Raw genomic sequence first — 11,288 nt, forward strand, 5'->3', positions numbered from 1 at the left:
GCTTAAATAGAAATACAAATGTTTGGGGACAATAAAGACCAGGTTCCACACATTTCAAACTGATCACCTGAAAAAAGTCTACCTGAGCTCCTCCTTGCCTCCACTTCTCATCTGTGAGACAAAAATAGCACTGTCACCATCACCACCCTCATTGGAGAGCCATGAAAACAAAACAAGGCTTCTGAAGCACCTCAAAACCATGGTGTTGGACGATACAGAAAAACTTCACGAAAACGAACAACTTCTGCCTGCCGAGGCAAGTTTGAATAGTAGGCAGAGACCACACACAGAATAAGTCAAAAACAAAGTGCTGAATAGTTGCCTCTCAAATAAGTATTGCCCCTTCCATGTACAGAATAAGGCCACAACTCTGTGGGAAAAATATTGTGCAATGCTATGACTAAAGCTTCTTATGCAGGGGGTGAATTAAAGGCTGCACAGAAAACTTGGACAGCATTGATATATCTCTTCTGAGTGCTTATCCACATAACGCTTTCTTTTGAAAGCATCTTTTAGTGTAATAAATATAATTGAAGGAGTGAAAATTATTTTGAGCCATGTGAAGATCCAGAGAGAAAAGAAATAAATATTTTTTGTGCTCTTGGGTGAACTCTGAGATCACTGTTCCTTTCATGGATTTCTCTGACTTCAGACTCTTTATGTGAACTTTCCAAAAGGAAAAAAAACATCAATTTCTAGAAGCTAAAACAAACACTTCTTTGCTAAATTAAAGTTTTTTCTGTTTCCTTTTCCGTACATCCCCACACGCAGTGGTAAGTAAATGTCTTTTTCTGATATTGTTTGCAAAAAAAGCAAATACAGCTGTTCGTGGACTGTTTTTATGATTCTCCAGATTGATTTGTGAAGAGGTTGTCACAGAATTTCTGCTCAAGTTCAGGTTTGTAATTATATGCCTTTAGATCCTGAGGCATCCCATCAAAACCTCCCAGAAGAGAAACCCTAAAATGTTTAGGATCTGTGTCTATATCTCCATATCCAGTAACTTCTCTATATTGCTGTATATAAAAACACATATATATGTACTAAATATACAGTTAGATTTATGTTCCCATTTAGATGTATTCGTATATCCATATATTTATATATGGATATAACAAGTGGTATTTCAAAGAGCCAAAGAACCAAATATTGATTCCCCAGTGCATTGCAGACCCAGCCTGAGTGTCTGGGAAATACACCAGGGAGAGGGAAACCACTCATGTACCGAGGTGGCTGCAGCCTCATCCCTCCCATGGCCAGCAGAGGCTGCCTTGGCTCCTGCTGGTGCTCCCAGGGCAGCCAGCGGGGCTGGTGCTGGTGGAAGCAGCAGGACAGGAACAGGACTGGGACTGGGATGGGGTCAGGGAGGCAATGATACGTGCCTTGCCAGTGAGGCCCCCAGCGATGGCACAGGTATCCCCTGCTGCAACTCAACCTTCCCAAGGAAGACAGGGCTGGGGAGAGGAGGGGAGGCTTGGTTCCCCGATTAAATTTTATACATCCCTCCACTGTTTCTCAGGTTGCTTTCAGAATCAGAAAATCCAAGAAATATATTCACAGATGTTCCCTTGTTTATTTGTTGACTCTGTGTAATTTGTTTGCCCTAATTTGTTTTTGTCTGTCATGGGACTTCCCTTTTTAATTTCCCTTTCTCTGTTTACCACTCTTTGTGGAGCAGCGGTCTGTTAAGCTGTGAGCGGCACATGCCAAATTAAAAAAAAAAGGGGGGAGGGAGGAAAGGCACCGCAGATTGTTTTAAGCACTGGCTGCCCCTTTGGGCCTGAAGGCCTTGCTTGCAGCCTGCACCTGCTCCTCCTCTTGAGACACGGGGCTCCTGATCTTTATCCCCTGCCTTTAAGCTGCCTGATTCCTATTATCCAAACTCAAACAGCGTTCTCTACATTCACGCCTCCAGCACTTGGCATGAAATTAATAAGCCTGGCTGATATATTTCCCTGGAAGCCTGCCACTCTTTAACAGTGGTGTTAGATTAAAAATTTTGGCATGGTTAATGAACAGGGAAAAGCTGAAGCCAAAAGTTTCATGCAGCAATGCAAAGATTTGGGGGTTATGAAAAGAATACCAACTTTGTTCGCATTTTCTGAATGCCGTCCTAATTACAGGGTTAGATAACAGACACAACAAAATAGTCATGGCTAGAAGAAAGGACGTGTTCTCATCCTTCCCTCGCATTTGATTTTATCTGTAGCCTTTTCAATCACATCCCATTCTGCTGTATTGTGTAACCTGAAACGCGGTGGTGCTCAGTTGGGTTCAAAACTCTGCATTCACACAATTAGCAGTGAAAGGGGGCCACAAACCCAGATACTGCCCTGTCCCACCCTTGCCAGGGTGTGGGAGCAGTGCAGTCCTCCTTCAGTCTCTTGTGGAGACTGGGAACAACCTCTTCTCCAAAAAGCAAAGTCCAAGGTGGATTGTAGGTGGCAATCACATCCCCAAGTCATATCCCAAGGCCTTTGGGAATTTCTGATCTTCATCCATCTTTGGTTTTAACAGATCTCGTTCATAGGATGCTGACAGCATGGTTAGGTTTTTTCACTGGAAAAAATAATCCTAACAAGAAATTGCATGTGCACCCATGTGTGAGTCATAAATACATACATATATACATATATATGTGTAAGAAGTGCTGTTGAGTCTTTCAGGTGCAAGCCTTGTGTCCAAATATGTGGGACACACAGCATGCATTCACTGACTTCCTGTTCTCCCACTTTGGAAAGGAATGATCTGAAAGTTTCCCCATAAGAGTCACTTTCTGCCCCCTGGTTACTATATCATGGCTATGCTGATATTACCAAAGCTATAAAAATACTCTGAAATGTACAGTCTGCCAAACTGAAGGAGACAGAGAAGAAACTAGTGCTAAAGCTTGCCTAGCATGTCACCTGTGGGCCTGATGTAGCATTAGGAAGAACACAAGACCTGTCTTTTTTCCTGACTGCCACAGATCCCATAGCTGTAAAATCACAGTGTCTTACTAGTGGCAGAAATGCTTCCCTCTTCTATTTCCTATGGGCTCTGGGCTGTGCTGCTGAAAATCCCTTGAAGTACCTCACCACCCATCTGAACTCCACACAGAGGGCCATCTCCTGCTGCAAAGAGGCCCATGCTGGCAAGAGCTCCAGCAGTCTTTTTGCTCCTGAGAACTGCAACAGTGCTACTGACAACAGAAAAGAACAACTTCTTCCCTCAGTTCAGGGGGAACTTGGCATGAAAGAGCCTTGTATTGCCTTACTATTGTTCTACCTGCTTTCCCTCCCCTGCCCCTTTTCTCCTCTCTTACAAACCAGTTTGTCACCCTGCCTTGACCAAAGCCATTTAACATCTATCTCTTCTGCAGCTCGCCCATTCCCTCTCTCCTTTCCTCCTGCCTTCTGGGATGCATTTGTATTCTGTTTGTTAAGGTACCTGTTGGAACTCCATTTTCCTAGTCTTTCCATGTAGCTTCCATGCTTCAAAATTTCCTCTTCCATACTCTGTAGTGATTTCCAGCTGAGTGAAAGGAACATCTCTTCCACATTAAAAAGTCTTGGCGATTCTGCAACCACTGAGGCAGCCAAACTCCTTTCCCTTTAGAGCAATGGCCTGCCCTCAGTACTAGTTTTCCAGAAGTGAAATGTGTCCCTCCCCTGAGTCCTGATCATGAGGCGCCCTGGTTGGGCTGGCTGTTAGGTCTTCATGCACCACGCTGTCAGGTATGGCTCGGAAGTGCCAGTGTCACACAGCAGCTAATGCATTAATGGCTCGCTTACACTACCACGTCAGCTGTGGGCTCAGTTGATATCATAGAAAAGTGTGAAACGATAAGGAAATTGCTAATCTGAGTGATAGGGCATGGCTCTCTGTGCAACTCCTACCTTTCACAGCTGCTCTTTACACATGCATGCCCTTGGACAGCTTCCCAGGCTGCCTCACTCCAAGGGTCTCCCGGAATGCCCCTCCTCTCCACCTAGGGTCAAGTCATCTTCTCCTACGCTAGCACCAACAGCTGGAGGCCAATGACATATGAAGTGCATGCTGAACATAATAAGAGTTTACAATGCTAATAACTTAAGCAGGCAGCATTTGACCCAGGCATAAGTGTGACATGGCAAAAAAAGTGATATGGAAGCACAACTTGTCAAGCTTTGCATCTTACATCTAGATGAAAGAGGGCATCTGCAAAACATGACCTTTCCTAAAGTGTCCTGCTTGACCTACTGTGGAGCTATTTCAGGAGGCAGGAGGGACAGGCCCATGGGGAGCTGACTAGACAGTGGGAGCCTTTGTTCCAGAAGTTTGAAATTTTGCTGAGAGTCTAGAAACCCTTTTTTCTTCAATTGTCTGCCAAAGAGCGGCACTTTATAGTTTTTGTTTTGCAAGGCAACAGTTTCAAGGAAAATTACTTTTCTTCTATCAAATTACCAATTTGCCATTTGAAGAAAACAGACTGGAAGGAAAGTTTTCAGCCAGTCCCAGCCACCAAGCACCAGTTTCTTCATTCTGCAATCCTTCTTTATGAGTCCTTTGTGCACCATCGATCTCCACTCTTCCAGCCTACCTGACAGCCCCAGGCACAGTGAAACAGTGATTTTCTCTGTAGAGCCAGAACAGTCTATGCAGAAATGCTATGCATTTCCATTAGATCGTAAGGCAAGGTAGCCCCAGCCATACGCTCCAAATATTTGCAAATTTATGATGTTTTGAATGTCCAGCACACCTTTAATTTTTATTGACGAGTTGCACATTAGTTCATCATTAGTAAAGCATAATCAAAATTAATTGATTATGAGCTCACTGTGTATTAATCAGAATTGTCTGCTACTGCTGGAAATGGCAATTAGTCTATATTACTGCTGTGTGAAAAGCAAACAACTGGTCTAGACATGTGCTAAGTCATCATTTAGTATTACGTGATTCCCACCATTCTGGTCTCTATTCCATGTAAAAATGGCAAAATTAAAAAAGATGTAGCATACAATGACTCTGCCTTAACTACTACTGGTAGAAACAATACTGCAGAAATTATTTGTTCATATGACATTTTGGAAAGAATGTGACAAAAATGTTAAATATCTCTCTACATAATCTCACTACATAAACTTCCTAGTGTCTGAGTCAGCCATACTACGTGATACTACTCTTCAGATTACATAGAGTTTGAGAAGTGCGGATAAACACAAATGTTATAATTGCCAAAATAAAAGAGTGTTAAGACAGGCAGAATCCAGTTTAAAACCTAGCTTAAGAGAGTGGATCCATCCTCTTTCTGAAACAGCTTCAGCTGAGCACATTTAGTAATATCCCTATAAATCTTCATCTGTAGTGGTGCTTTTTTCCTCCACTCCCAGCAGGCAGCCTGTTGCCTCATGCCTTGGAACCCCTCTTTATATTAATTTCCCTTCCCCTTATATTTTATCTGACTAGAAAAAAATTTCCCCCTTAATCTTTATTATTGTTTATGTTGATGTATGGAAACTAATGAACATAAGGGAAAAAGACATCTGTATTTAGACTGGCTTGCAGGAATAGTTGACATAACAGAGAGTGGCTGGGACCTGGTTTTCAGCATTTTCCCAGTAGATGCTCTGAAGAGCTTAGCAGTCTGCACAAAACCACGATATTAGTCCCTGTTTCAGACCTGTTCTGACACATTTGTTTGTCTGCTTTCACTGTCCATCTTGTCCTCACACCTCTCCCAAAGCCTGTGAAAGCAAATCCAGGGCCAATGCTGGCACAGGGTGAGGCACTAGCAGAACCAGTGGTGCACGTCAGCATTTAAGGCTGAATGAGCTGGGGGTGAAAACTCCAGTATTACATGGGGGCTGTGCTGAGAACTAGGGCTGTGGGGGTCATCGGGTGAATCTGGGAAGGGTGTGTATGAGAAATGGATACTACGTGTGAACTGTGCATGTGTTCTGGAGACCCACAAAGAAGGTAAGTCAGAGGGACAATATGATAGAAAAGATACACCAGAACTGGACCTGAGGACAACTCTCTGCTGTCACTTATTCCCCTAGCCTCTCCCAAATAGTGTCAGATAATCAGAGGTCAGCTGTCAAACAGCAAAGATCACAAACCTGTGGCAAACCAGCATATTGAGAAGACCATCTGTTATTCAGAAGCCTTACCGATTCTTCTGTGTTCACAAGAGGTTGGTTTGACTACTGGTTCTCCAGAAATAACCCAGCTCTTCCTTTTGCCCCCCATTTGTCTTCTTAAACTTTGATTGTACTGATTTCAAGATTTTCTCACATGATTTTTCGTGGTGGAGGAAGTGTCAGGTGTTTCCCCCAAGACCCATTCAGCTGGTGTCCCCTTACTCCCTCTTTGCCACAAGGTACAGAGGCTGGACCACCACCTCTCCCAGTCCCCAGTCTGTGGGATGCCCCTCACTCCCAGTCACACATGGGTGCTGGGGAGGTGTGGCACCAGTGCAGGGCACCAGGAGTGCATCTCCTACAGTCTCCTGCTCCCCCAGTCTGTGATCTGGCATATTTTGGGACACAGCTCTTTTGTGATCAGTGCACATGACTGCATCCATCATATGACTCAGTATGCCAGATTTCCATCCCAACATGTGACTTAAGAATTGTCATAGTACATTTCACACTCACCTAATTCCAAGTTAAATCTCAGCAGTTCATGTTTCCTGTCTTTATGTGGATTTCCTTCTCCTCTGGTTTGTTTTTTTTTTTTTTTTTTGAAGGCAGTGGATTGTTGTCAAACACATTTTCTGCACAGATCAGTCCCAGTCAAAGCTGGAACACATCGCTGAAGCTTTTCCCTGGAGTTGTCTGGGAACTTCATGCAGTGCTCTGTGGCAAGCTCTGCCTTGCCCTGTAACCAGCAAAAATATCTTTAACCCCAGATGCCAGCTGCATCCTGCCAGATGGTCAGGGATTTTTCTCCTTTGGTTTCAGACTGACCCAGCAAAGATGGCACTCTCCCATCAACTCTACGTGATCCACTGCAGAGCTGTGTCCTTACGCTCAGTCAGCTTTGAATGGCTGCTCTCCCATAAATGTGATACTGCCACTTTTTTTAAGAGATCTGTGAGGGAAGGATCAATCTTCATTAATTTGTGAAACAGGGACCTTGCTGTTATTGAATGATTTGTTCCGTGGTGCCTGGGAGCATACTGCTACCTCCAGGCCCGGAAAACCCCAGTTCCAGGCACCAGAGGCACCTGGTGTAAAACTCTGTGCCATGGACTCGCATCTCACCACACATTTGCTGGAACGCCGAAGGGCAGATACGCTGAAGATGCCATGCACTATCCTGGGGCCCTGCTGACACCCTGCCAGAGTCAGGCTGGCAGGAGCTGCCGAGGCAGATGCTTGCCCATGTCTCCCAGCAGAAGCACTGCCGAGCAGTGACTATCCAGTAGGGGGGAAGAGGTACAAATGAAATCCTCAAAGTAAGAGCGTGGCATGCTCGTGAAATCCGAGTCTTTCCTAATTATTTCACTTAGCATTCTTAATGTTGCCAATTATACAAGAGGGTGCAATTATTCATGCTATAGGAATTGTGACATGAGAGCAGGTCAGTGGACTTTTTATTATTAGATAAAGTTCATCTCTCCAGAAATATTCTCATGGGCCAGTCTGTGGCAGCCAAATGAACTCTCACAGGAGTGGTGAACCATTGCTAATTCGGCCTCATCCATATGCAGAACACGTTTCACCATCCTTGTCATCTTTAACGCTATCAGCAAGGTACCTTTTAAAAATCTGAAAGACCCTACAAGAAATGCCTCCACAGACCTTTGCCATGGAAAAAATACAAAATTTAAAAACAAAAAATTAAACAAATACTATTCAATGTTAGTTAGGAGGAGCTTAGTATAGACATGACAAAGTTACTGTTATTGTGATAGAATAGAGAGAATAGAATACAGCAGAACAGAAGTTGCTTCTTTGTGCATATAAATTAGCCTATATTCTACAATTAGAAGTAGTTAAAGTTGATGATACAATCTGCTATCTCTTTGAGTTGTTTTTATTTACAGGCATGTGTACAAAGCCCTTTTTCCACTGTCCCAGTTCTACACCTCTTCCAGCCCGCACTGTGCCCAAAAAATGAGTTCTCTTCTCTTTTCTTTTTTCAGCATCATGCCTTCTTTCCTTTTTTTTCTAATCTCTTAGATTTTCTTGGCTATATAGTCCGTCAAACTCTTCCTCTCCCTCCCCTAAATAAGTTTGTTTCCAACCAAGTTTACAAGAAATCTACATTTTCTGCAACTGTTGTATCTATTTTGGTCCTGAATGCAGTACAATTGCCACATTCAAAAGTTTTGATCAGGTTTTCCCTAATCTCCACTATAAAAAGGGAATAGTCAAATAACCAAAGTTTGATAGTGTCCAGTGACAGATGGCTTGAAGAAAGATGCAAGAAGTCTTCATACAGATAATTAAGGAGAAACCTGCTCTTGGAATGTGGGACTCTACATGGTGGAAGTCTCTGCTTAAACCCGGTCTCTTCGCTGGTTTCTGTATTCGTTGAGGTAAAAAGGTTTATGTCCCTTTTGCATGTTTTTGTTGCATCTAATATAGCTGTAGACTTCTTTGTTATCTACAATTGCCCTAATAGTAAATGTCTAATCTGCTTTTAATCCTGCTAACCACTTGGAGCTCTATCATATCTAGCCACCATGAGCTTCACACGTTTATTTTGTATCATGTTAAAAAAACTTTTTTGTTGTTTTTAAAATAGGAGTAGTGCCTTCTAGTTTAGATATTCATTTCAACTGGCATTACCAGAAAGAATATGCAATCTATTTACTTCTTTCATTTTCAGTGTTATATATTCTGCCAATATGTTCCCACTTCCTTATCTTCTTTCCAAGCTAAGCAGTCTTAGTCATTTCAACCATAATTCAGATGGAAGCACCTTCTATTTTAACAACCACCTCTGCTACTGAGACAGCAGCTTCTGCTTCATGCTTTTTTGAGACAAAGAAAGCAGGACTTAGACCAGAATTCTGGGTGATGTCATATTCTATGATGTTCATCTTCTCATATTTTATGATTTGTGTCTTCATGACCTGTCAGGTATGACTGGAATGTGTTTCATATTCAGCTGCATTCCATGCCCAGCCCACCTTTCCATCCTTTCACCTACAGCTGTGTATTGATCAGCTGCTTCCACTGGCTATCCCAGTTCTTTTCTCATTTATGCTTAACTGAGATCCCTTGTATTCACTATGAAGAGAAATCAGCACTTTCTACATCACAATCTATTAAGTAATTTCTTTTCTTTTATTAATCCTCTTTTCAAAACCTGGTAGTCAACACCAGTTTTTGGCATAATCTCTCAGGTCATTGAACTTTTTCCTACTGGTCTTAGTTTTCACCCCAGTACTTCCTACCTGAGTTCTGTTCTAGGTCTGACTTGACATGTCCATTCTCCTTCATTATTTCTTCACATAAAACAGAGGAATCAATTTCTCTCCCTGTGTATCATGAAAGTTTACATCCAAACAAGGAAAATTTTACACCTTGGTCAGTAACCTGTGATTATGCTGATAATTCCTGGTACTTGGGCCTTGAGCTAGTAGTTCGAGAAACACAAGGTCCAAAAATACATTTTAAGTCTGGTTACTTTTGCTTTGTAAAGGCTAAAGTAAAGTTATACAAAACAAATTCTAACAAATTCTAACATTCCCACCAAAGGAGAAAGGGGGAGAGAGAGAAAGAAAAGCATGGCCTGCTGTTATAAGTAGGACTGAATATGGCAAATCCCCTGCAGTAGGTGGAAGAATTTTTCTTCCAAGTTATATAACCATAGACACCACAGTCAATGCATTAAGTTATCCATAATGGCATGTCTTCGGCCTGGCTCTTTCAGAGTGTAAACTGATTAGAAATACAGACAAACAAGAGAAAAATGTGCAATTCTGCCTAGCCCCAAAGTTCTTAACAATAAAATAGTATCACTGACCCACTTCTATGACAGAAAACCTGCTGCCTGGACAGTGTCAGAAGACACTAAACAATTATGTAACGAGGAAAGACCAAGATTTCGAAAGAGGGAATGAAACACGGAAACCTATTACATGACAAAAGGAGCCATCTGACCAAATTTTCAGGGCTGAAAAGATGGCAAAGCCTGACCTTGTTGATTTGAGGGGTTTTAATTATGAACAGGAAGAAAAAGAAGCCTGCAGAGGTGATGCATTGCCATCTGTTGTAGACGTCTGTCTGAGAATGTTACAAAATGCTCTCTTGAGATACCCGTTCTATACATTGGACATTGAAGGGTGCCTCCATGATATCATTCCACTGTAGACATCCAAGAGCAGCAAGGGAACTTGATTCAATTTAAACATCTAACTTGAAGACAGCTGATTCAGTTTGGATGTATTTTACTCAGTCTTCCTTTTGTTTAATTCCATCTTCCTTTCCAGAAGAGAGAGAAGGGAAAGATTGTGACTCCAGTGTACAGTGACCCCAGGTGTTCACTTTGCAATGGACCCAAGGAGATGCTGAGCACAGCAGCAGCCTGCAGCAGCTGACATTGCAGCAGCTTCTCCAGAAATGAGCTTGGCCACCTGCCTTTTTATCTAGGAAGACTCCAGGATATAGTTCTGTTTTCTGCTGCAAAGCACAGGAAGACTCAGCCTAACACCTCATGTACCTGCATCCACTGCAAAGAATCAAAATTGCTTGCAGACACCTGAAGGAAACAAACCACAAAACTGCACAACTTTCCCCAATACCCCATTAAACCCACAATGAAGAGAAGAAAGGGAAACATGAGCAGCCATGAGAGGAACACTTACATGACTAGGTGCAGACGGATGTAATCTCACTCCAGTGTGGAAAACAGAGAGCTGCATTACTGCAAGGATGTGCCTAAGCTAAAAACTCACCCTCATCTCTCTTCAGACCTGAGTTTCATTGCAGGAAGGCTCCTGGGTTTGGTAGCTGTGAACACCTGCCTGACAGAAATGAGTGTGAAATGCAATATTGCTTGTTCAGCTCTTTGGCAATGTTAAGTGCCTCTAAAACACTGCAAGTGCTACATATATTATTCAGCTTTAAAAGGTGTAACGGGAACTGGCAATCATTATTGGCCTGGCCAGAGTCTGTGTCAGATTTGTTCTTGCTGGAATTAAAAAGCATGGCTATTAAAATTTGAGTAGGAAAACTCGATCATTAGCTCATATAATTGCCTCATAATATATAAGGACTGGTTTATCCCTCTGTGATCAGACCAGGGAAATAAGATCATAATTCTCATTGCCCGTGTGACCAGCTTTATTATTGGCCATGCACAGGCCAAGA

The sequence above is a fragment of the Corvus hawaiiensis genome, chromosome 3 (assembly GCF_020740725.1).
Source record: "Corvus hawaiiensis isolate bCorHaw1 chromosome 3, bCorHaw1.pri.cur, whole genome shotgun sequence".
Lineage (NCBI taxonomy): Eukaryota > Metazoa > Chordata > Aves > Passeriformes > Corvidae > Corvus > Corvus hawaiiensis.